General features: G+C 40.7%; 1 protein-coding gene across 14 annotated transcripts in view; it reads left to right on the top strand.

Moving 5' to 3' along the window:
• The first annotated feature begins 3288 nt into the window (after positions 1 to 3288).
• Positions 3289 to 27373, top strand: part of HDAC4 (histone deacetylase 4) — a 612734-nt gene continuing 588649 nt past the window's right edge. For 3 of the 14 annotated variants that reach the window (XR_009155364.1, XM_058185422.1, XM_058185433.1), the window contains exon 1: positions 3290 to 3796. The gene's annotated coding sequence lies outside the window, so the exon portion shown is untranslated. Of the gene's footprint in view, positions 3834 to 4313; positions 4400 to 11274; positions 11415 to 12429; positions 12552 to 27373 lie in introns of all 14 variants that reach the window. The other 11 variants (XM_058185350.1, XM_058185473.1, XM_058185368.1 and 8 more) reach the window with 10 other exon arrangements.

The following is a 27373-nucleotide window of genomic DNA, read 5'->3' as shown; positions in this document are numbered from 1 at the left end:
GTAGAATTCTTGGGTTACCAAATAGACAGAGAAGGCATCCACCCCACGGAGAGCAAAGTGCGAGCCATCAAAAAGGCTCCGGCTCCCAAAAATAAGGCTGAGTTACAGGCATTTTTAGGGCTTGTGAACTTCTATGTGATTTTCTTGCGAAATAAAGCAACAGTAGCAGAGCCGCTGCACAAGCTATTAGCAAAAAAGGCTGTTTGGACGTGGGGCAAGGTTGAGGCTAGGGCATTCGAGGGCGTTAAGAACCTTTTGTCCAGTGATAGCCTGCTAATTCAATATAACGGAACATTACCACTAGTGCTAGTCTGCGATGCGTCACCCTACGGGGTAGGGGCTGTCCTCAGCCATAGGCTGCCGAACGGATCGGAAGCCCCCATAGCATATTTTTCCCGCACGATGTCAGCAGCAGAAAAAAACTATAGCCAGTTAGACAGAGCCATAGTTTCAGGAGTCAAAAAATTCCACGAATACCTATTTGGGCGCCATTTCGAAATAGTAACAGACCACAGACCACTATTAGGACTCCTGGCAGGGGACCGTCCAACTCCGGTTGCCCTATCACCCAGGATGATCCGTTGGACTATTTTCCTGGCGGCATACTCGTACAAATTGTCCCACCGTCCAGGGAAGGACCTAGGACACGCGGACGTGTTGAGTAGATGCCCGCTACCAGAGACAATCGAAGACCCGACCCCGGGGACACCCATCCTACTAATTGACTCTCTAGACTCCGGGCCGGTCACTTCTAAGGAAGTGACTAGGGCATCGTACAGAGACGTTATTATAAGGACTGTAATCGGTTGGGTACAGAGGGGATGGCCCGATGCAGCGGGGGATCGTTTCAAAGACTTTACCAAAAAACGCTCAGAATTGTCGGTTCAAGGGGGTTGTCGGTTATGGGGTGATAGAGTGGTTGTCCCGGAGAAACTGCGAGAAAACGTGTTGGAACTGTTACATGTGGGTCACCCAGGGATTGTGAGAATGAAAAGCCTTGCGAGGAGTTATGTGTAGTGGCCACAAATGGATAAAGACATTAGCGACAGGGTAGGAAAATGCCAGGCCTGCCAAGAGTCAAGGCCACTGCCCCCGACAGCCCCCATAAGGGAATGGGAGAAACCCCAGGGTCCTTGGTCCAGGATCCACATAGACTTTGCCGGGCCATTCCATGGGCAAACATTTTTAATCGTGGTAGACGCATTTTCAAAGTGGTTAGAAATCTTGCTTATGAAATCCACAACAGCCGAAGTGGTAATTACAACGTTGCAGCACCTTTTTGTAACGCACGGATTGCCAGACACCCTAGTGTCCGACAATGGCCCGCAATTCACGGCTACTCAATTCGAGGGGTACTTAGCAGAAGAGGGCATCCGACATGTCCTCTTGGCGCCTTTCCACCCGGCGACGAACGGACTTGCAGAACAATTCATTTGCAGTGCCAAGGAAGCGCTATCCAGAATAACACCTGGTGATTGGCAAGCCAAAATCGATACCTTCTTAGCGGTACAACACAGAACCCCCTGTGTAGCCACAGGGCACAGCCCATCCGAACTATTGATGGGTAGGAAACTCAGGTGTCCATTAGATAGATTAAACCCAACATATTCCCCTGACAGGTACCAAGGCATCCAGGAAAAAACCAGGGAAATGGCAATGGGTGAGTCAGTGTGGGCACATAACTATGGTGAAGGCCCAGCATGGCTTAAAGGGACGATCACTGGAGTAACAGTTCCAAAATCATATATAGTGGACATGGGGGATGGTCGAGTATGGAGGCGCCACATAGATCAATTACGAAGAAGGGTACAAAATAAATCAGAAACCGCGCAACCAGACCCTGACTACCAAATATTTGAACCAACAGCTAACTCAGACCCGCGGCGATCGGAGGACTTATCTGAACTTGTAGAAGTCCAGCGACGCCAATCGGCTCCTCCCGAAGACTGCAGGGACGACTCTGCAAGTAATCCAGGGCCGGAGGGCCTAGAGGAGGAGCTGGGAGGAACAAACAGTCCCTCCGACCAGCTCGACTCACTCCCAGGGAATGAATTGCGCAGGTCAGAAAGAGTTAGGAGACGCCCTGTCTACCTGCGTGACTACGTGGAGAAATAACATGCAAATTCCATGCAAAACAGGGGCTCAATGCGTTCTGGGAGGGGAAGAGTGTTATGTATTTGAACTTTAAGAGGGAAGTTTGGGCGGGAACTAGCACGTTGCTGATTGGCTGATGCCTCAGCCAAAATAGTATTTAAAGTGGGGTTTTTGCTGTTGGTCTTTCGCTGGGTCACAATAAACTAAAGAGCTGTTGTCACTTGTGTGGTCTCCTGCCTCGTCATTGCCCAAACTTAACAGGAGGATCCTCTCTTCCGGAAATCTGAGAGGTGACGCCAGCAGAAGGAAGGGAGGGGCAGGCCTGGATAAATGCTGAGTCATGGAGCCACACCCCACAGCCTATATAAAGGACCTGCTTGTGGCATTCCAACTTTGAGTCAAGCAAAGTCTCATCTAGTTTGCTGAAGTCACAACTTGGACTCCTGCCTGCCCTGAGAAACCTGGAAAGAATTTGGCAAAGCTGCAGAGGCTTCGTTGCCACGCTTGATACGGACTTCCTAGACCCGGTCATCGGAGGGGGAGGGGGACACGATACAGGGTTACATTGGCCAAATACCTATGTCGGTAAGCACTCAGCTCCCCTGTTCCTTGCTGCATGGCCAATGCAGGGCTACAAGGAAGGCATGGGCCAGGGGACCAGAACTGGGTACTAAGCTGATGTCTCTGAAGGTATAAAAGTATGCCATACCTTCCCCAAGGTGTGGCCTTTCACTGCATGTTCTTTGTCTGTATTGTGGTATGGTCTACCCAGCTCTTCTTTGTACAAATAAAAGCTGGTATTTTTTCCAAGCCGCTTCTTTGTTCTCTCTCTCTTTGGCTTCTGGTGACTCAAGTACATTTTGGGACCTTACAATATGAACATGGTTTTGTATTTATATATTGTATACATTTCGGGAACGCTTGAGACTCTTCAGCTATAAATTGTCATCGCATCATTCATCCATTGTCTCAAAGAAAGATTTCTCAATATATGTATATTTGTTGAAGAAATTGAATACACTTCTGGCCACTGTGACAATACTTACTACAGCTAAAATGGTTATGCCAAAAATGCCCCCCCAAATATAAGGAATTATTTCACGTCTACAGAAATATACAACACTGTTTAAAGACTGCACTGCTCACTTCAGCAGTTTTTTTTAAATCAACGTTTTTAAACCAATGAGAATACAAGGTTCCAGAGAAGTGTTACATTACAGGAATTTAGTCAAAATTGAAATTTAGCATATGCGTAGGACGGCAGACTGCTGCTTCCCCCGAATCGGGTGAAGACTCCAGTAATGCGAAGAATTTATGTCGATTCAGAGAAGGACGTCTTATTTCCGAAATCTTCCAAATATTGTGCAATACCAAGGCTACAAAACTTGTCTCCCTTTCCCTTCTAAAGGGGGGGGGGGGAGAAAAGCAACCCATGAGGGACGGCGAAGAGGAAAAATCGGAGTGCGCCTATTAATAGTTTCGTTCTCCGATTGGCTTAAAGAGAGCAAGAAAAAAAATTGATATGTACCACGTGGGTTACTATGTGAAAATCCCAAGATGGCGCGTTCCGTCATGAGCTGACTCCGTTGGTAGCGTGCGCACCGCAGCGGTAGCGTCGAGGGCTGTTCTTCCTCCCCAACGGCAACTTCCGTGGGATTATTCGTTCCCGATTCTTGTTTTTTTCTTCTGTTTTCAAACACAGGTCAGTATCTGGCGGAGAGTCTTCCTGGAATATCGCGGTATGTCAGTTATTGCCCAATCGTTATGGCACTTTTCCTTTAAACCAACGGGGAGAGGTTGCGGCTAAAGGGTCTTCTCCTGCGCCTTTAGGGTAGGGAATGGATCCCCTCGGAGACATCTGGGGAGGATTGGAGCCGGGGGAGGGGAACAGAATATTCAGGGCCATGGGTGACTGACGCTTTAGAGCACCATTCGGGGCCTCGTTCGAAAGCTGGCGGATGGTTTTGAGCCATCATCCGAGTCGTCCCCATTTCGGACATGGGTTCCGTGTGGGCCGTTGAAACCAGGATGAGTTGAGCTGGGCTTTTTTAGTAGCCCGTGCCTACCAAAAGGTGGAAGGCGGGACTTAGAGCCTTGATCGACACTGGTCCCATCTTGTCTCCCTCTCCCCTCCCTTTGCCGTGAGTGGCGGGTGTCACCTTCTCGGAAGCTTGTGTTTTAAGTGTGTTTATTTGCATTTTTTTGGTGAATGATGCTAGTGGATCCAAGAACCGCACCCGTCTAGCGCTCCAAGAACCCTATTCCCTCCTGCTTAACCGGGGCTGAATGAGCAACGGCTGGACGGGTGAGTGCGGGGTGGGCATGGAAACGCCCCCTGGGGTGAGGCTGGGCGGTGTCCCTCCCAACAATCCCGGCGGCAAAGGCGAAAAGGGTGGAGGAAGGAAAGGCCGAGACGCTAGGAAGGACATTCCGCCGGCTGGCCAGCCGGGAAGAAGTCTTGTTTTTCAGTCCCCAACTCACTGTGGAGGATAGGCCGTAAATCTATCTCGCATCTTCTCGTAGAACGGAGATATTTGGATTAACCGTTTTCATTTATATACAGTACTGCCACACTAGTAAGATTAAAGTGATATTGCCAAGGAATGGAGGGGGACTACATTAAATCTACCGCAGCGAGGATAGCAGTTGCAAAGAAAAATGTGGACCTTTTTACACAGTAAAGGACTTAGGATCGCATCCAATGGGTAGTGTTTGCTTCATTCATTCAGATGCATAATTGTATAACTGGAAATACATGAGAGCATTTGCAGACTATATATTGAACTGGAAAGGTTGAAATCTCAGTGCATGGGAGATGGGGGCTCTTTTGCCTAATACCTGTATGTTGGCAAAAATTTATCAGTTGAAAGAATGGGGGAGTTAGATTTCCTGAGATTTTCTTGTTGCAATTATTCCAGGATTTTACAGAATTGAGACTAAATTGATTTTAAATCTAATAACTGCAGCAAGATTACTAATAGGACAATATCAGAGAAGTACCAACAATACAAGAATGGATGTTTTTGCCTACTGGCGAGATGGGCGAAGACATCAGCCTTTTGAAGATGGCCTCCAAAGACTGGAAATGGATTGACTATGTTCACAGAATATCAGACTAAGAGTCACTCCTGTTTTTAAATGTATGATTGCTTTTGGAAAATTGATTTGTAGGGTATTATTGCGTCACCCTCCTGCTGGGTGCTCAAACAGAGCACTCCGTGTTAGAAGATTGTAAAGTCAGTGAAACAGAAAAAAAATCACTGTTCACTGAGCTTAGCATAATCTCTGGGTGAAAGAGGTTATCAGAATTGTGGAAGAGTGGCAGGTCTGACAGGGGTTTGCTCTCAAGAGCGAATTTTCCTGGATTTATGACCCCACCCAATTCCACTCCTCCAACTTCAGCACGCCCTGTTTTATCAGGAAAAGGAGGAATGTTGCTTCTGCTCTAGAGACTTATTAAATTGATTGATATTCCAAGCAGGCGGGAATTTCACAAGCGTTCGAACTTTGATGTAGAATCAACACGGCAAGTACCGACTCCCTTTTGAAATTTGAAACCTTTCTTTGTCTTTGATTAATTGACTTTTAAAATGGCGTCTGAAAGTGAAAGTAAAATTTTTAGTACGATGAAGCAGCGTTACTTGTGGATTGTTACAAACGGAGTTTTTATACTGAAAGGAGGGAAGGAGAGTTATTAACTTTGAATTCCTGATTCTTTTGAAGACAGAATGGCAGCTAAACCTTTAAAGCCTTCTGGAAGAAGGGGATCTGAACCAAGTCTTGAGGAAATATTGAAAGAACAATTAAAACTTTCTGAAGATAGGCAAAAAGAGATGATGGAGAATTTTAATGCAAAAATAAGAGAAGATATTCTTATGGCAGTTCAAGGACTGAGTAAAAATTGAAGGATTGGAAGTGGAAATGCAACAGATCTCTCAGTCAAATAAGTATTTAGAAGATGAAATGAAAGGTGTTCAGAAAAAAGTGGATCAAAATGAAGATCAGGTTGTGATATTACAATATAAACTTATGGAAGGAGCTCTTAGAATTCGTGGTATGCGAGAAGAGCGTGGGGAAGACTTAAGAAAAATTATATCAGAAGCATTGGCTGAATTTATTGAAGCGGACCCCCAAGAGGTAGCTTACCAAATTGATAAAATATATAGAGTTAATTCTTGGATTGCAAGACAGAGAAAGCTTCCTCGGGACATTGTGGTTTATTTTGTGAAAAGGACTATGAGAAATCAAATTCTGCAAGTTTCATATCAGACAACTTTAAAAATTGGAGAACAGGAGTTGAAGGTGTTGAAAGAGATTCCTTCAAAGATGTTAAGAGACAGGAAGGAATTTGCTTTTTTTACACAAGAACTTAAAAAACATCAGATTCAATTCAGATGGGAGGTGCCAGTTGGACTGACACTATTCTATCAAGGAAGGAGATATAGAATTGACACTGTTTTAAAGGCAAAGTTTTTTCTTTCTACAGTTTTGAAAGCCGAAATAGAAGTGATAGAAAAACTCCAGGAGACTCAAGAAGGCGTGGTGACCCAAGAGCCTTTATTGCTGCCAGTATTAGAGGAACCACAAGAGCAAAGGGTGACAAGAGGAGCCCTTAAGCGTAAAGAAGAGCAACAGTCTCAAAGTAAAAGTCAGGATCCCATTATGGAAGCTGTGGGAGGAGCTAGACGGAAGATACCGGAGGAGGAGCTTCGTTGTCTGCTTCAAAGCTTCAGGAGGCCAGTAATGGCAAATAGAATCTTGTCATGGAATGTTAATGGCTTGAATTCAGCTCAGAAAAGAAGGAAAATATTTCACTACTTGAAACAATTTAAAAATGATGTGATTTGTTTGCAAGAGACACATATAAAATTATCAGACCAAAAATATTTAATTAATTCAAAATTGGGTAACCATTTTGTTGCATCAGCTTTGGAAAAGAAGCATGGAATTGTTGTATATATCAGGAAGGATATACCAGCTAAGCTAATTGAGGCAGATATTCAAGGAAGATTTATTGCTATTGAACTGGTGATAGATGCAAAAGACTTTGTTGATAGGTATCTATGCACCTAATCAGCAACAAGAAAAGTTTTACAAAATGTTACATGAGAGGTTGACCCTCTGGGATTATAGTTCGTTTATTTTATTAGGAGACTGGAATGGAGTAATTGATACAAGAAGGGATAAGAGAACTTCCTCCAAGAAGATACCTATACATGCAAAATTACCAAAATCTTTTTTTGAAATGATGGAAGACTTTGAGTTTAGAGATATATGGAGGTTACGGAATCCAGATGAGAGAGATTTTACTTTTTTCTGATAGGCATCAATCTTTTCACGCATTGATTTTATTTTAATTTCTAATGACTTGCTTTCTAGGGTGAAGAAAAGCGAAGATATTGCCGAGGTGTTTAACTGACCATAGCCCAGTATGGATGGAATTATTACAAGGGAAAAAAGGTGGTAGAACATGGAGGTTGAATGAAAATCTGTTTAGATATGAGGATAATGTAACTTATTGTAAGAAACAGTTAAAAGAATTTTTTGATTTTAATATGTACAAAGGGACACCTATAGGAACTGTGTGGGAAGCGAGCAAAACGTTTATTAGAGGATATTGATTTTATTTGGACAACAGGCAAAGGAATAATAAACAAAGCGTAGATATTTGGAAGAAGAAATTCAAAGGAAGCAACAGTTATTAATTCAAAACCCACAAGATCATAAACTTAAAGAGGCTATAAAATATTACAGAGTCAATTTAATATGTTAATGGCAGACCAGGTGGCAACGAATATACAATATGCTAAACATAATACTTTTGTAATGCAAATAAACCTGGGAGATGGTTGGCATATAATTTAAGGAAGAAACAGAAAGCACGTGTCATACAAAAAATAGAATATAAAGGTAAAGAGACATATCAACAGGATAAAATTAAAAAGGCATTCTCAGAATTTTATACTGCACTATATGCAAAAGACAAAATATTGATAGGGATATTTATGATTATTTGAAAGATTATAAGGTGAATATTCTAACATTAGAACAGAGGAGGAGCTGAACCGATAGCTACTGGAGAAATAGTGAGGCAATTAAACAATTAAAATGGGAAAACCCTGGTACAGATGGTCTTACAGCAACTTATTATAAAAACACAGGATGAAATATTAGGCCCACTTAAAGAATTATTTAATCAGATACAATTAGAGTGGAATACCCCGTCATGGAAAACATCTTTTATTTCACTGATACCGAAGAGGAGCAAGACTGCTCTAAACCTGGTAACTATAGGCCGATTTCACTTTTAAATAATGATTATAAGATTTTGTAAAAATAATAGCAAATAGATTAATGTTAGTTTTACAACAAAGAATTCATACTGATCAATCTGGTTTTATAAAAGGGAGGCAGATGAGGAATAATGTTAGACAGATTATTAATATATTGGAATATTTGGAAAAGAAGAATACTTCAGTGCACTTATTTTTTGGATGCAGAAAGCCTTTGATCGATTGCATTGGGATTTTTTATTTAAATTAATAGAGAAAATGCAATTTGGAGACTGTTTTATTAGAATAATTAAAGCGATTTATGGAGAGCAAACAGCACAGATTATAGTAAATGGTAGTTTGACAGAAGTTATTAAGATTGCGAAGGAACAAGACAGGGATGTCCCTTATCACCATTATTGTTTGTTTTGACTCTGGAACCATTATTAGATAAAATACGAGAATTAATGAAAATAGAGGAATTAAGATTAGACAATATGAGTACAAAGTTAGAGCTTTTGCAGATGATGTAGTGGTTACGTTAATGAATCCTATAAATTCAAGTAGATTTTTGTTGGAAGTAATTGATAAATATGGATAGGTATCAGGATTTAAAATAAATCAGAATAAAACAAAAGTGATAATTAAAAATATGTCTATACAACAGAAACAAAAACTAGAGGAAATGACAGGATTTGAGGTAGTAAAAAAGGTTAAATATTTAGGGGTCTATATTAGCTCATCGAACAAGAAACTTTATAAGAATAATTATGACTTGCTATGGCAAAAAGTTCAGAATGATATGAATGGCTGGAAGAAATTGCAGTTATCCCTATTGGGAAGGATTGGCTATTAAAATGAATGTGTTACCTAGATTTTTGTTTCTGTTCCAGATGATACCTATAATTAAAAAGGATAAAAATTTGGAAGATTGGCAGAGTGGGATTAATAAATTTATATGGCAGGGTAAAAGGCGAGGTTAAAATGAAAATAATACAGGATTCACGGGAAAGAGGTGGTTTAAGAATGCCTAATTTTAAACTATATTATGAAGCAGTAACCCTTTCAGTAATAAGTGACTGGTTTAACTTAACAGAGGAAAGAATTTTGAATATAGAAGGTTATGACTTGTTATATGGATGGCATGCGATTTATTTTATGGAAAAAAGTGGATAGGGCTTTTAAGAATCATGTGTTGAGAAGTGCTCTTTTGGTCTGGAATAAATATTCCTATAAATTAGATTATAAGATTCCTATATGGAGCCCTAGACATGCAATAGAGAATATAAATATAGAACAGAAACAGGAAATGATTACATATAAGAACTTTTGTATGCTGAAGGAGGTAGATTGCAATTAAAATCATTACAGGTATTAAATGAAGAAGGAGGAATTATACTTGGTTTCAATATGGGCAAATAAGTGCTAGATGGAAAGAAGATCAAAAATTGGTATAATGCAAAGGGAGGAAAATTTAATAAGTCAAATTAGAAATCAGACCCAGGAGCATATAAAGAGATTGTATAATGTGTTGCTTGAAATAGATTCGGAAAAGGATTTGGTAAAGGATTGTATGATAAAATGGGCACAGAATATTCAGGAACCAATAATGTTGGAAACATGGGAGAAAATTTGGGTTAGAAATGTTAAGTTTACACAAGCACAGAATTTAAGGAAAATTTTTATAAGATGTTTTATAGATGGCATTTAGATCCCAAAAAATTATCATGTATGTATCCTAATATCCAAGCGAAATGTTGGAGGTGTGATTGTGATGATGCTACATATTTTCATATTTGGTGGACTTGCAAGAAAATTAAGGTCTTTTGGATAAGAATTTGGTGGATTATTCAAAATGTACTGAAGAAGAAGATAAAGTTCCTGCCACAATTTTTCCTTTTGGGAATTATAATGGATTGTACAGGGATTGAGACTAAACTGATTTTGAACTTAATAACAGCAGCAAGACTGTTGATTGGACAATACTGGAAGAAGAAGAGATACCTACAATAGAAGAATGGATATTGAAAGTTATTAATTTGGCTGAGATGGCTAAAATCTCAGCGTTTTAAAAGACAATACGCAGGAAAGATATTTAATTGAATGGAAAAATGGATTGATTATCTACAAAACAGATATCAGATTAAGAAATATCAGAGTGCCTTTGAATAATTAGAAAGTTATTTTATGTAATGGGGAGGGGGTTGGGAGAGGAAAAGCTTTGGATGTGGTTATTTGGATTGGACTTTACCTTGTGATTGACCGGGAAGCCGGGGTGGGGAGGAGGGGATGTTTTGTTTTGTTTGGGAGGAGGGGAAAAAAGGGGGAAAATGTTTTTGTTTTTTTTTAAAACTCTTTCAATAAAAAAAAAAAAAAAGATAACACCTTGTTAATCTAAAATGGGTGTCAGCAACCCGCGGCTCTGGAGCCTCTTTGGGCCCCATGCTGCGGCTCCTTGTCCCATCACTGCCTGCCCCTGCCCCTTGCCCTCCCCTCCCAAGTCACTCCTTGCCTAGCCTGAGAAGGTAAGGGTGACAGCAGGGGGTGGAGAAGCAGCCGAGGCTGATTCTCCGGCGCCTCACTCTTGGTGGAGCTTCTTCTGGCCCTTGTTGGTGCTGGGTGTGCCTCAGTCACTTGGGAAGATGCGCAACCTGCTCTCTGCCCTGAGACACTGGCCCAACCTGGCTGCCTGCCCTGTGCATGCCTTTGCTGCAGTTTGGCTGAGCCCATCGGCTCACTTGAGCTGCGGCTTTTAAGAAGTTCAGGGCAGTGGGAAAAAGCTGGTCCTGCTGCACCTCACAGCCCCCCCCCCCACCCGAAGATCAGGAAAGCCGAGGCTAGGCCAAGCTGGCAAACTCTCCTTGGGGTTCTTTGCTACTCCTTTTCTTTCTTCTTTTTGGAAATCCAGGCTGGCTGAGGAACGAACTGAGGAATGAGCACAAGCCACAGCACAGACTTCCCTTTGGGCGCCCCTCCTCCTCCTCTCACAACACTGGCTGGCTGTGGTAGGGCCAGGAGCGTGCGCACGAGTGGGGAGACCCTCCTCAAGTGAGTGCCTGCCCGCCCCACGCATGCCTTTGCTGTGCTTTGGCTGAGTCCGCCATCTAGCAAAGAGCCCCAATGAAAGCTTGCTGGGCTTTCGAAGAGAGTGAGAAGAGACACAGACACAGAGAGATAGAGATACACACACACACTCACAGACATAGAGACACACACACACACACAGATATAGAGAGAGGGAGATAGAGAGAGAGATATAGAGAGAGAGGGAGGGGGAGAGAGCTACAGAAAGGGGAGAAGGGGAGCGACATACAGAGAGAGGTGGACAGAAGTGAAGACAGGGAGAGGAGCAGAGAGATACAGAGAGAGGTGGGAGAGAGAGACATAGATACAGGGGGAGAGGAAGGATTTTGTGGTTCCTGGTTCTCTGCCCTAATAACTGGCTGGATAGGTGTGGCTAGAGGGGTTCATGTGACTGGGAGTGAGTGATATTGAGTTGGCCACACCCACCCATATTTTGTGGTTCCCGGTATTTTTTTTTCTATGGAAAACTGGTCCAAATGGCTCTGAGTGTTTAAGGTTGTAGACCTTGATCTAAAATGTAATCTGATATTTGAGAGCATACTACAACAAGCTTCTTTGACAGCTATTACTAGGAGGTAATTTGCAACTTAACAGGACTCACATTTAGATCTTAGCTATAGTGATATGTTTCTACTTTCTTGTCCAGTACAGGTAATCCTTGACTTAACGTTTAGTGACCTTTCAAAGTTACAAGAGCACTAAAAAAAGTGACTTATTTTTCACATGATGGTTGCAGTGTCCTCAGGTCATGTAATCATCTTTTGCAATCTTCTGGCAAGCAAAGTCAATGGGGAAGCCAGATTCACTTAAATGTTTTACTAACTTAACAGCTGCAATGATTCACTTAACAACTGGCAAGAAAGATCATGAAATGGGCAAAATCCATTTAACAAATACCTCATTTAGCAACAGAAATTTTGGGCTCAATTGTTGTAAGTTGAGGACTACCTGAATATTTCAGTAGCTGTATCTTTGATAGAGTGAATCCTTCACGTACATAAAGTCCTATGTTCCGGCTGATACTTCTGAATTTGGAGGACCTTGAAAGCATTACTGGAATCACCTCTTGGCCAGAGTTTGTTGCCTGTTACATAGCAGCGGGTAAGGTAAAACATTCGGATGTAATGTAAGACAATTTTGTATGTATTAATATATCTTTATATATTCCCATGCTCTTTTTCTATTTGACAAATGCTATCATATGTGTTTGCATGTGGAAGTAATTGCATTCCTTCTGCTGTTTTCTTGAATCGGTGCAATAATTAGAAATACTTCATTTAAACATATTGCTGATACAGATAGGTATATCTGTCTGCATGTGTTATATGTATGAATGTTTATGGAACACTGAGGTGCAAGCAAGTTTAGCATTGAACATAAAAATGATAATGATATGTTTGATAATTGTAACATTTGCCAGTGATATTTTTGTATATGGTACACTTGAAAATTTAACAAAATACTATGCAAGTATACATATTTCTATCACCTGTTTTTATTCTCTACTGTGAATTTTGTTGTTGGCTGTAAAAACTCATGCCACAGTAGTTTGGATACTGCTCAGGGTATTAAATGGTTTTCTTTTTTGCCAAATTAATTTCATTAGGTTCCTTTGTTGTGTTTAAAGATGTCTACTTGCATTTAGAATTTCTTTGAACTTTTATCCTTTCAGTGATTCTACCCAGATGTTTTTCACAACTTCACATTACCTTTTTCTTATATATGGGTATCTTAATTTTTCTCTTCCTTCAAGTTTCCCTTACAGTTCACTTTTTCCACGTAGTCTGTGGCTTGCCTAAAGAGGATAAGATATTGGAAGGTTAAAAGCAATGAAAACTAAGACAGCTTTTTGAAAAAATGATTTTGTTGTAGGAAATAAATTACCGTATATACTCGAATATAAGCCGATCCGAGTATAAGCCGAGGTCCCCAATTTTACCCCAAAAACTGGGGTAAACTGGGGACTCGAGTATAAGCCGAGGGTGGGAAATGAGGCACCTACCGGTTGGGGAAACCCTCCCTCCCTCAGCTGAGAAGGCTGGCGGCTCCCCGCCCGCCCTCTCACTGCACCGCAGGGCTTCCGTCCGCAAATGTGAAAAAAAAAAAACTCGAGTATAAGCCGTATATACTCGAGTATAAGCGAGGGCTTAAAAACAAAACTCGAGTATAAGCCGTATAGACCCGAGTATAAGCCGAGGGGACATTTTTCAGCACAAAAAACGTGCTGAAAAACTCGGCTTATACTCGAGTATATACGGTATATAAAACTCGTAGCATTCTTGGCAATTTCAGCATTGCAGCTGAAGTGTAGTCCATATTCAGTGCTCAGTGCATCTAATGAGAGGAAATAAAAATGTAAATAATTGGAAATAAGCATGTATTTAAAAAGTGTACTCTTGTGCAAATCAGTGTTGGTTTCCTTAGAAGAAGAATTGCATTATTGCCGTTGGATTTGAGAGTGGTACTATTTAGTTATTTTATATATAGGAATTTTAGGGATCTGATACCATACATATTTTAACACAAGTCTCCTTGTTAAAGAAATTGTAATAATAAACACTATTATTTTACTTATAATAAAAAAAAAACATTAGCCTGTATTGCATCCATTTTCACTTTTCCAAAATCCAAATTAACAATTCCTAAGAATTCTTTTTTTCAGCTTTCTAATCTTACTCCTTTATAACTACAATTACAGTTTAATATCTGAATTATCATTTGTGATAATTCAGAAATTCATGATTTATAGGCCCTGATTTCTTTGTTATTTACCTTGGATAAACAATAAATAAACAAGAAATGTGTGATTAAAAAGAATACTAAACATATTTAGATACTTCTTCTGAAAGCAGGTGGAAGATTCAGAAATTAAGGCAAGCAGATGAAATTGTTAAAAATTGTGATAGAAATGTTAGTATAAATTTAATGATAAATTGGATGAAACTGTCTATCTGGACCCGTTCCAGTCCGGCTTCCGGCCTGGGTACAGCACTGAGACGGCGTTGGTCGCGTTGGTGGATGATCTCTGGAGGGCCCGGGACAGGGGTTGTTCCTCTGCCCTGGTCCTATTAGATCTCTCAGCGGCTTTTGATACCATCGACCATGGTATCTTGCTGCGGCAGCTGGAGGGGTTAGGAGTGGGGGGCACCATTTTTCGGTGGTTCTCCTCCTTCCTCTCTGACCGGTCGCAGACAGTGTTGGCAGGGGGGCAGAGATCGACCGTGAGGCGCCTCTTGTGTGGGGTGCCTCAGGGGTCGATTCTCTCGCCTCTCCTGTTCAACATCTATATGAAGCTGCTGGGTGAGATCATCTGTGGTTTTGGGGTGCGGTGTCATCTGTACGCTGATGATATGCAGCTGTACATTTCCACCCCTAACCACCCCAACGAATCGTTGAAGTGATGTCCCGGTGCCTGGAGGCCATGCGGGTCTGGATGGGGAAAAACAGTCTCCGACTCAACCCCGCCAAGACCGAGTGGCTGTGGATGCCGGCGTCCCGGTATAATCAGCTGAGGCGATCGCTGTCTGTGGGGGACAAGTCATTGGCCCCCACAGAGAGGGTCCACAATCTGGGTGTCCTTCTGGATGCCCGGCTGTCGTTGGAAGAGCATATGACGGCCGTCGCCAGAGGAGCTTTTTATCAGGTCCGCCTGATACGCCAGTTGCATCCCTTCTTACACCGGGATTCCTTATGCACAGTCACTCACGCCCTCGTCACTTCCCGTCTGAACTACTGCAATGCTCTCTACATGGGGTTCCCCTTGAAGAGCACCCGAAGGCTCCAACTGGTTCAGAATGCGGCCGCGCGGGTGATAGAGGGAGCGACTCGTTGCTCCCATATAACACCTCCAGCGCAAGCTGCACTGGCTTCCGGTGATCTTTCGGGTCCAATTCAAGGTGTTAGTTACCACCTTTAAAGCGCTCCATGGCATAGGACCGGGTTACTTACGGGACCGCCTGCTGCTACCGGCGACCTCCGATCGACCAGTACGCTCCCATAGGGAGGGTCTCCTCAGGGTACCATCGGCCAGACAATGTTGGCTGGCGACATCCAGGGGGAGGGCCTTCTCTGTGGGGGTACCAACCCTCTGGAACGAGCTACTACCAGGTATCCGCCAACTCCCTGATCTTCGGACCTTTCGGCGCAAGCTGAAAACATTTCTTTTCCATCGCGCAGGACTGGCCTAATGGGGTTTTAATAATGGGGTTTTCATTGGTTTTAAGTGTTCAGCCAATTTTAAATTTTCCTTTTTAAACTGGTTTTAATTTTTATATTAATTGTTTTACTTTGGCTGTAAACCGCCCTGAGTCCTTTGGGAGAAGGGCGGTATAGAAATTTAAACAATAAATAAATAAATAAATAAATAAATAAATAAATATTTAAACCATAAATAAATAAAATTAATTAATTAATTAATTAATTAATTAATTAATTAATTAATTAATTAATTAAAGGTATTGGCTTGATTCAGGGAAGCTGTTCCTTCTATTGTCTGGCCTAGGCTAGAGTCTAGGTTACAATGGCCTCAGAGAAAGTGACTTACAACCTGTTCTCAAAGCTACAAGTATCTCGTCACTTCCACAGTGGTAGTAATGTGGTAGTAATTTCGATGCTTGGCAACCAGCTAGCATTTATGACTGTTGCAGTGTCTTGAATTCAAATGAGGGTGTTTATGTGATGATTCACTTTATGACTGCACAAACTTAACAGAAATTCCAGTCGCAATTATGGTGATAAATCAAGGATGACTTGTAGAACAAAGTAGATTATTCTATTTCAATTTCTTTTCAGATGTATATTTTTAAAATTAAAATTGAGAGGATGCTTTTGATGTACCAGTCTAATAAAATTAATAGTAGTGCACAACAGTTTTGAGTTTCTTGGACTGTCAATTTGAAAATTCCTGACTCCCGTGTCCTTGTTTGTTTACTGGTGTACCACCTTTATTTTTTTTAAGTATAACTCAAAACAAGGAATATACCTAATATTCTTTCTTCTTCCTGTTTTCCCCAGAACAACATCCTTGTGAGATGAATTTGGCCCAAAATCACTCAGCCAGCTTTCATGGGTATATGTTCTTAAGAAAGGGTGGTCCTGCAGATAATTTTGCCTTGTGCCACATGCAACCCTTTATTTATTTATTTATTTATTATTTAAACTTATATACCGCCCTATCTCCCAAAGGACTCAGGGTGGTTTACAGGCATATAAAAAACATCAATATACAAATTAAAATAATCATTAAAAGACTTATTCTAATGCCAATAGTTAATAATACCAATTGTTAAAAATAGAAATATAAATATTAAAATCGATTTAAAACCCCTCTAAATTTAAAAAATCTAAGCCAGTCCTGCGCAGATGAATAAATGAGTCTTGAGCTCGCGACGGAAGGTCCGAAGATCTGGAAGTTGACGGAGTCCTGGGGGGAGTTCGTTCCAGAGGGTGGGAGCCCCCACAGAGAAGGCCCTTCCCCTGGGCGTCGCCAGACGACACTGCCTAGCTGACGGCACCCTGAGGAGTCCCTCCCTGTGAGAGCGCACGGGTCGGTGAGAGGTATCTGGTCGCAGTAGGCGGTCCCGTAGATACCCTTTCCCTCCTTCGTTTGAAAAGAGGAGAAGACAAAAAACCAAGAGTGGAAATGGGATACTTTTTTTCTATAAGCCATAGAGAGAAAGGGAGGAACAAAACTGGATGGAGAAGGGCTACAAGGAAGAAGAATTCAATAAGGAAAGAAAAGTTATTTCTAACAATTTTAATTTTTTTTGTTTTGTTCCTCCCTTTCTCTGATTTATTTTCTATAATCATTCATGTCAACCCAGTTACTAGGGAACAAACAATTATTAAAATAGGCCTAGAACTCCCAGTCTCCCAGATTCTAGCAAGGTGTCCTTAACTACTAGATTTTTGTAGAATATTTTCAGTGTTAAATCTATGTTACATATATAGTTGGGGAGGTTTCTGGCCTGACTATATCTGGTATCCCCGTTACATTTTGGGCTCAGTCCTAGATTATTTGCAGAATTTATTCAGATAATGGAACTCTGGTAAATGTCTATTGTGAAAAACCACAGGAATTAGTGAGAGAAAATTATTAATATGTGGTGCACTCTGGCTTTTAGCTACTTTATGTAAACTTTAGTATAATGCTTATCTCAGAGATGATAAACTTTCCTGTAAGTTAGTACAATACTTTAAATTATTATTCTCTTAAAGAGGCATAAATAAATCACAATTTCACCAGAGGGGAACAGGCTTTCTTGGTAATAAAATGGTGGAGCTATATATAAGAGCAAAATGGGTGTGTTAAAATATTTTGTGATAAAGATTAGTGCATTGTGTAAAATCATTTTGGAATGAGTTGTGGTTTTAATGGAAATATGTATGTTTATATTAAGTTTGTTGAAGTTTTATTCTGTGTCTGTCTAATGCAATGGTAGTCAGCCTGGTCCCTACCGCCCACTAGTGGGTGTTCCAGCTTTCATGGTGGGCGGTAGGGGTTTTGTCTGATACTGAAGCACTTTCCTTTTTTTTAATTTAATTGATTTAAAAAAAAAATTCATAGCATTATTTAAAAACATTTTCATTAGGTTTTCATAAAGTTCCCCGTGACAATTTAAATTTTTGAAAATATACTATTTGTATTGCCCGCACATAAGTTTAGTTCACATTATGTAAGTGAAACTAAATGGCGCTATAGTGTGACTGCAAACAAAAGAGCCTTGTCCTAGAATAGCTCATGCATCTCCCCCCACACCACCCAGCTGTAACAGATAAGCAGAGCTGGTAACCGGTGGCCCCCCCCAACCCCAATCCACAATGCACGAGAGGCATGCGCAGATGACGATACCCGGCACATTACTGTGGAACCGGTGGGCGGTTAGAAAATTTTACTACTAAAAGGTAAAGACTCCCCTCGCACATACATGCTAGTCGTTCCCGACTCTAGGGGGGCGGTGCTCATCTCCGTTTCAAAGCCGAAGAGCCAGCTCTGTCCAAAGACGTCTCCGTGGTCATGTGGCCGGCATGACTCAATGCCAAAGGCGCATGGAACGCTGTTACCTTCCCACTAAAGGTGGTCTCTATTTTTTCTACTTGCATTTTTTACGTGCTTTCGAAACTGCTAGGTTGGCAGAAGCTGGGACAAGTAACAGGAGCTCACCCCATTACACTAACAGAGATACAAAAGCGGGCGGTAGCTATAAAAAGTTTGACTACCCCTGGTCTAATACTTGAAAACTGGCAGTAATATAAAAATATACCAAATACATGAAACTGGGAAAAGAAGATCTGAGTGAGGGCGAAGGCTCACTTTCCGAGCTTGTGGGTTGGTTTCCAAAACCCCGGGGGACTTTCAGATTCGGGTTTTCCCAGATGTACCAATATGACATCTCTAATAAAATCGGACTTTGAGGAAAATGCCTGCCTTGAAGTTTTATTTCTGTTGGGGGTGTTACTTGGAACCCTGACATAGTATTTATTATCTCATCCATAGTATTGGTGTAATTATTTATTCTTTTTGTCATTTCCCATCCCCATCCTGTAAATGAGGGAGCTAAGGTCCACCATCTGCAGCTCCAAATAAGTCATCCCTTTTTCTTCTATTTAACAAATACCTGGGGTGTTCTGGTGTGAATATGTTTTTCATCCTGAACCTCCACATTACTGGCATCAACTTGGCAAGGTAACACTACCCGACTCTACTTATGTTCATATATTGGAAACATTTGTTTTCACAACAGTAATAAATATTATTTCCATCACTAGGCATTATTAACACCATTGTGCCTTTATGATCCTGCATCATGGCGTTATTCACCATTTCCAAAGCATAGAACCATTGATGTTGCTGATGATCACTAGTCCAATTCTTAAAGGCCTTATACAGAGAATCATTTTTAAACATGTGGAATAAGCTTCAGATGCCGCTGTTTATATTAGTTCTATTATATGATTCAGGAGTCATGGTAACATTGACCAAAGTATTTCCGCATCAACCACCTCCAGTAGTTAAATTTCCTTAGATACACCAGTTAGGAACATATAGGCTTCCTGCTATTTCTTATGTCCATATTTGCTCTAACAGTTTCTCCCTTACAATAAAATTTCCTTAATGTTTGAAGTATTCATTAGTATCTGTGAGACATTAATAGGAACCGCTACCATTGGAATCATCATAGTTTTCTCATTCAAATGAAAGCATATCTAACAACTAGAGCATCCAGATTTTCTAGCATTAAGATATTTCGAAGCCAACCAGGCATTAGTTGGTCTGGTGTCCATAACTTTCATATCTGCATCATAAAAGGATTCTTTGTCCTCCGTGACAAATATGGTAGTACTAGATATGGTAGAAGGAGCAGGAATGTCTTGCAATGTACTCTTTGTTTATTGCCACCTCCTTAATCCTGCTGTTTCAATTCGTTACTGGAAATAGCAATCACTTCATCCCATGCACACAATCTAGTACCAGTATATGTTAATATATACTGAGGGGGGCATGTATACTGAAAGAGCCAATGTTTTCTTAACTGATTAATTAATTGTTAATTAAAACCTTGAGAAATTACTATTTTACCTTTAACTTCTGAACTGCACTCATATCGTGTTTGGGAATCTGTTGGAAGTCCCAGGATTGTGCTGAAAAGTATACACAATAACAATAGTAATATTTTCAACTTCACAGTTTTCTAAGCAAGAAATATTACAGTAACTATGGTAAGGGCCACAGTCAGTCAGATAACAACAACAATCAGTAATACAATTGCAATCACAATTAGAAATCAATCACTTCTAGCTTTTTCCCAAACATATCAGGTATTTTTTTTCCTGAAACGGTAAAGAATTAAAATCCCAACTGTGGTTAACAAACCCGAAGTTACCCAAAAATGCCAAGATTCCAACATTGGCTATGATTTCTTTGTTTGATTTGTAGGGGATCTTCAGTTTGTTGAACAGTCCAGTTGGTTGGTTCTTTCATTGGTCTCTTTACTCGAGTGTAATGTGTCCACCCCTTTTCTTGGGTTCTCACAGTGGTTTCAGTAGTTAACAGCACTTGGAATGGTTCCTCCAAGTTCGGCCATAACATTTCCTCTTTCCAAGTTTTGATTAGGACCCAGTCTCCAGCTCTATAAGAATGCACCATAAAGTCCAAAGGTGGAGTTTGAGCCAAAAGTCCTTTGCTCCTGAGGTAAGATGAAGATGACATCCCCAGTATATAGTTATACTTTACAAACATATCTTTAGTTTCATATTGTGGAATCTCTCCCACACTGCCCAAGAATGGTAATCCAAACATCATTTCATAAGGTGAAATACCAGTATCCCTTTTAGGGCAAGTTTGAATTCCTTTTTTTTTTTTGGATTTCTTTTTTTAAAATTTTAAAACAAACCACATACAAAATATCTTTTTTGAACAAAATATCAGCCAGGTATATAATCACATCAAATTCAGTTTTTCCCCACCCACTTATATATTTTATCAATATATTTCCCTTCCCCTCTTTTTAATTTCCCTATTTGCGTTGTTCTTAAAAAAAAGAAAAGAAATTCTGGTCTAATCCTCCGTCCCAAATTTAAATCTTTAATCAAATCTATCCCCCTTTTTTAAAAATTCCCCTCTTTTATCTCTTCCCATTTATATTAAAACCCTATATTCCCATTTACAAATTTCTTTCTTTTCAATTTCAATAGCATCAACATCAATCATCTTTTTACATTTCAGTAGACATTTTTAAGGTTATTATTCTTAATCTTGTAGTAAAGTAGAAAACAAGCTTTGTTGTTAGTTGCAAAGTCGTGTCCGACCCATCGCGACCCCCTGGACAACTTTCCTCCAGGCCTCCTGTCCTCTACCATCCTCTGGAGTCCATTTAAACTCACGCCTACTGCTTCAGTGACTCCATCCAGCCACCTCGTTCTCTGTCGTCCCATTCTTCTTTTGCCCTCAATCTTTCCCAGCATGAGGCTCTTCTCCAGTGAGTCCTTCCTTCTCATTAGGTGGCCATAGTATTTCAGTTTCATCTTCAGGATCTGGTCTTCTAAAGAGCAGTCAGGGTTGATCTCCTCTAGAACTGACTTGTTTGTTCACCTTGCAGTCCAAGGGACTCGCAGGAGTCTTCTCCAGTACCAGAGTTCAAAGGCCTCGATTCTTTGGCGCTCGGCCTTTCTTATGGTCCAACCTTCACAGCCATACATTGCAAGTGGAAAACGATAGCCTTGATTATACGCACTTTTGTTGGCAGGGTGATGTCTCTGCTTTTTAGTATGCTGTCTAGATTTGCCATAGCTTTCCTCCCCAGGAGCAAGCATCTTTTAATTTCTTGGCTGCAGTGCCCATCTTGGAGCCCAGGAAAATAAAATCTGTCACTACCTCCATTTCTTCACCATCTATCTGCCAGGAATTGAGAAGGCCAGATGTCATGATTTTAGTTTTCTTAATGTTGAGTTTCAAGCCAACTTTTGCACTCTCCTCCTCCATCCGCATCAAGAGGCTCTTTAGTTTCTCTTCGCTTTCTGCCATTAGAGTGTATCATCTGCATATCTGAGGTTGTTGATATTTCTTCCAATTTTTGATTCATCTAGCCCCGCCTTTCTTATGATGTGCTCTGCATATAAGTTAAATAGACAGGGTGATAGTATATAGCCTTGCTGGACTCCTTTCCCAATTTTGAACCAATCAGTGGTTCCGTGTCCAGTTGCTTCTTGACCCGCATACAGGTTTCTCAAGAGACAAATGAGTTGGTTTGGTACTCCCATCTCTTTAAAAGCTTGCCACAATTTGTTGCCACAATCAAAGTTGCGCACCCTTTCCATCGGGGCCAATGACTCGCCCCCAACAGTCAGCCGCGGCTGCAGCTGACTGTACCGGGGTGCCGGCATCCACAGCCACTCCGTCTTGGAGGGATTGAGCTTGAGCCTGTTCCTCCCCATCCAGATCTGTACGGCTTCCAGACACCGGGACAGTACTTAGATAGCTTTGTTGGGGTGGCCTGGGGTGGAAAAGTACAGCTGCGTATCATCAGCGTACAGTTGGTATCTCACCCCAAAACCACTGGTTTTGCACTCTTATCTCTTCTAGCTATTCTCTGGAATTCTGCATTTAACTGGGTGTATCTTTCTCTTTCTCCCTTGCCTTTCGCTTCTCTTCTTTCCTCAGCTATTTGCAAAGCTTCCTCAGACAGCCATTTTGCTTTCTTGCATTTCTTTTTCTTTGGAATGGTTTTAGTTGCTACCTCTTGTACAATGTTGCGAACGTCTGTCCATAGTTCTTCAGGCACTCTGTGTATCAGATCTAATTCCTTAAATCTATTTGTCACCTCTACTGTATATTCATCAGGGATATGATTTAGTTCACACCTGAATGGCCTGGTGCTTTTCCCTACTTTCTTCAGTTTAAGCCTAAATTTTGCAAGAAGCAGCTCTTGATCTGAGCTACAGTCAGCTCCTGGTCTTGTTTTTACTGACTGTATAGAGCTTCTCCATCTTTGGCTGCAGAGCACATAGTCAATCTGATTTCTGTGTTGACCATCTGGTGATGTCCATGTGTAGAGTCGTCTCTTAGGTTGTTGGAAAAGAGTGTTTGCTATGACCATCATATTATCTTGACAGAATTCTATCAGCCTATGCCCTGTGTTGTGCCTCGCCCGCCTCCCTCTCCGCAGCCGGGCCCCTCCCATCTCCTGCTATCTCAGCCAGAGACTGATAATGAAGACGAGTGGCCTGGCATGCCTACAGGCCCCAGTCCTGGCACCATGACCGGACAGACTGAGCAAGACGAATGGCCTGGCATGCCTACAGCCCCCAGTCCTGGCACCATGCCCGGACAGACTGGGCAAATAAAACTCCCCCCCCCCCCAGCGTGTGAGCATGATGAGCATGAAGCCAGTCACGAGCTAGAATTGCCGGCAGCTGGGCAGATAGACGAAGGGTGGACAGATCCACGCTTCCGGAGAATGGAGAGGCGACGTCAGCAAAAGGAAGGGAGGCCTGGATAAGTGCTGAGTCATGGAGCCACACCCCATGGCCTATATAAAGGATCTGCTTTCTGGCATTCTTTGAGTCAGGCAAAGTCTAATCTGGTTGCTGAAGTCACACCTTGGATTCCTGCCTGCCGTGAGAACTCTGACAGGACTTTGGCAAAGCTGCAGAGGCTTCGTGGCCACACTTGATACAGACTTTCCAGACCCGGCAGTCAGAGGAGGAGTGGGACACGACACCCTGCTTCATTTTGTAATCTAAGGCCAAACTTGCTTGTTATTCCGGTAATCTTTTTGCTTCCTACTTTAGCATTCCAATCTCCCATGATGATAAGGACATCATTTTTTGGTGTTAATTCTATCAGATGTTGTAGGGCTTCATAGAACTGGTCAATTTCATCCTCTTCAGCACCAGTGGTTGGGGCATAGACTTGAACTACTGTGATATTGAATGGTTTGCCTTGGATTCGAACGGAGATCATTCTGTCATTTTGGGGATTGTATCCCAGTATTGCTTTTCCTACTCTTTTATTGATTATGAAGGCTACTCATAATCTAACATTCATTATTTATTCATAAGATAACATTCATTATTTCAGAAAATCTCATCTTTATTCTCATCTCTTTAATATTTCACTCTTAATCTATATTAATTCCCTTTTTATTTTTTCTTAAGATTCCTTGCTTCTTTCCTTATCCTATATTTCTATCAGTCCTACCAATCTCCATAACATCAGTATGAATCAACTCTTTACATATCAATGAAGATTTTAAAGTTGTTATTATTAATCTTGTAAAAAAAGTAAAAAAAAGCAAGCATTTCCCTTATTTCAAGAAGTCTCATGCTTATACTCATCTCATTAATATTTCCATCTTAATCTATTTCAATTCCATTTTTATTTTCCCTTAAAATTCTACGCTTTCTCTGTTTATTCTATATATTTTTTTTTGGCCAAATTTTTTTAAAAAAATAAATAAAAAAGAATCATTGTGAACAAATTATTGGTCAGGTACATCTTTAGACATAACAAGTTTCACCTAAGTTATAGTCTAATACAATATATTTTCCTTCTTCTTCTTTAAATTCAATTATTTATTTGCATATGATCTGATTATAGAAGTAAATCAAATTCAACCCATTCAGGAAAACATTTAAATGAAGTCTAGTCCCCGTGCTTAATTCCCTTCGACATCATTAATAAATTCTATTTACGTTTTAAAATTTCACCACTCTCAGCTTTATATCTACATTACTAATCAGAGGTCATCCTATCTAAAATCTCTTTCTTAAAACTGGCCAGAGATCACATAGACAATTTCATTCTTCCCTCATCTTCCTCTGCCTCTAAATCAGTAACATATATTTAAAGTTTTCCATCTAATCCATTTTAATATCAAATAAAAAATTTAACATTTGCAAGGGTAGTCACTAATTATTTCCCCCAGTTATTCCCTGAAAATATTAACTGTTTCCTTAGAAGTTTTATCAAATCCTTTCATTACCTTACTTATTTGTAAAAATAAAAAAAGAATTTTTTTTCCTCAGTATAATAACACTTATTTCCCTCTTATCCCAATTTAATTCTAGTATTTTTCCCTCCATTTCCCAAAACCTCAATTATTTTTATCATAGCTGTCACTCATAGAATAAAATAAAATGTTAACATAACATATGTCTTAACATAACTCTAAAAGCAGCCATTAGTTCCTTTCAAAAAAAATGTTGTGTGTCTACATCAGCAGCGCCTTCTCCGTGGGAATAGTCCACTATTCCATTCTTACTTTCTTTGCCTCTGAGTTCTTCTTAAGTAAGGAATTCTCCACTTAAATCAATAATCCAAAGACACACCATCTAGAAATCTCTTCTAAAACTGTTGTGTGGTCCCAACGACACCAATCCTCATGGGAATAGTCACAAGAAAGCTATTCAACTCTTGCTATTTTCCTCTGCCTCTAATTATAAAGGCAGCCATAAGTTCCTTTCAAAAAAAATGTCGTGTACCCACACCCACAGAGCTTTCTCCATGGGGAATAGTCTGCTGTTCCATTCTTGCATGTTTTCTTTGCCTCTGGGTTCTTGTTTAAATAGAATTTCTGTAATTCAAAGAAACACTCAATTTCTGTAATTCATCTGAAACTCTCTTCTAAAGCTGTTGTGTAGTCCCAGCAACACCAATCCTATAGCTGTCTTCCTCTGCCTCTAGATGTCTCCTTTTGAAACAGTTACTGCTCACAGATAATAAGTAGCCATTTTGGTGACAAAGATCCTTTGTTCTCAAATGCTTTGGTACGTAGAGGTCAATTTTCCAAGATTTTCCCTTAATTGTATTTATTTATCTTCCAGATTCTTATGTCCTGTTGATATCTTTAATATTCCATAAATCTAAAACAGAGGGATTTGAGATATTTGCATAAAAAACAGTTCAATAGCTTCTTTTACTTTTTTCTCCTATTTCTTTAGTTTCCAATATAATCCATTAAGACTTCCAAGAATCTCGAAACCATTGTTTAGTTGGAAAAAGTTTATTTTCCTTTTCTTTATTTAAACGGGGCTCTGCTTCCATTCCAAGCCCTATCTTCTCTCTTTCACTTCCCGAATGTGTATTCTCCAAATTGACTTTCACTTTCACTTGTTATTCAATTAGCCGCCAATCTACAAGTTCTCCCCAAGGCTTGTGCCTATTGTAAATTCTTATTTTTTCTTCGTGAGATCATCACTCACCCGACTTCAACAATTTGTTTCTTGATGGTTTTTCCTCCTGCCCGCTCTTGTGGCCACTGTGACTTTGGTGCAGCTGCCATGATGGACTATGGCGCTGCATTCCTCCCCACTGGGTCGGGGGAAAAGATCCGGAGCTATGGGGAGTTTGCCAACTCCCCGTTCGCTCCTGCTTGCCCCACTCTTCACTGCCCCTTTGATCCAAAATTCGGACGGTTTGATCCAAAATTCGGACGGACCCCCTGGGCAGGGGGATATTGGTGCAAACCCCAGAGACATCGAGATTTGCGACCGTCTCACCCACGGCGCTGGCCACCCCTCTTGTTTATTCTATATTTCTATTGATTCTCCTTTTTCCCTCTTCCCCCATTTTTTATTTCTCTCTATTAACCCCTATATAATTCTTTAAATTTATATTTTAACATCAAAAGTTCTTTATACGCTGTCAATTCTGGAACAGCTCTTGGGTTTTTTCCCCTAAGTTTTCTTTTCTATGCAATCTTGTAGTTGTTTCTTTTATTTCTTGCTTAAAAATCGTGTGTGTATTTCTCTTCATTTCGGTTGTTCTCTGTTTCATTCTTTGAAGTTGTAGCTCTTATTCTTTTCAAGGTCGAACAGCTTATTAACAAAGTCCTCCGTTTCGGTTCTCACCAGTCTTATCACTGCCATAAAAAGATTTTCAACAATGGCCAGAGTTCTTTTTTTTAAATTATTATTATTAAAAAAGTTTTTTATTTTCCATAATAATTCCCACAATTTGACCAGTGTACAGTATAGTCACTTATCCAAAAATCAATCCTATACTCAAATTATGCTCAATCGGGCCTGCTCGGTCGCCACTCCCTTCCTTAATCCTTTCTACCCTTCTCATCCTTCTTCTACTTTCCCCACCATCCTCCTCACTTTCCTATTTCCCCTCCTCCTTCCCACTTCTCACTTCCATCCTTTCTAACCCTCTATCTTCCCCTCCTTCTTCTCTTCCTATCCTTTCTTCCCCCTCCCTTCTTTCCTACCTACCTACCTGCCTACCTACTTTCTTCCTTCTTTACTCCTCTTTCCTTACCCTTTCCCTTCTGGAGTGGTTACCGAGCAGCCCTGACTTTACACCATTCCAACTTATTTAATTCTACCATTATTCCTGTGCAATGGCAATCAATCAATTTATAATCTTCCCATTCCCCCCCCATTTCCCCCCTCCTCCCCCCGAGACTTCCCAGAACAGAATA

The sequence above is a fragment of the Ahaetulla prasina genome, chromosome 1 (assembly GCF_028640845.1).
Source record: "Ahaetulla prasina isolate Xishuangbanna chromosome 1, ASM2864084v1, whole genome shotgun sequence".
NCBI lineage: Eukaryota > Metazoa > Chordata > Lepidosauria > Squamata > Colubridae > Ahaetulla > Ahaetulla prasina.
Note: the sequence above shows the minus strand (reverse complement) of the source record. Positions and strands in the feature narration are given on the sequence as shown.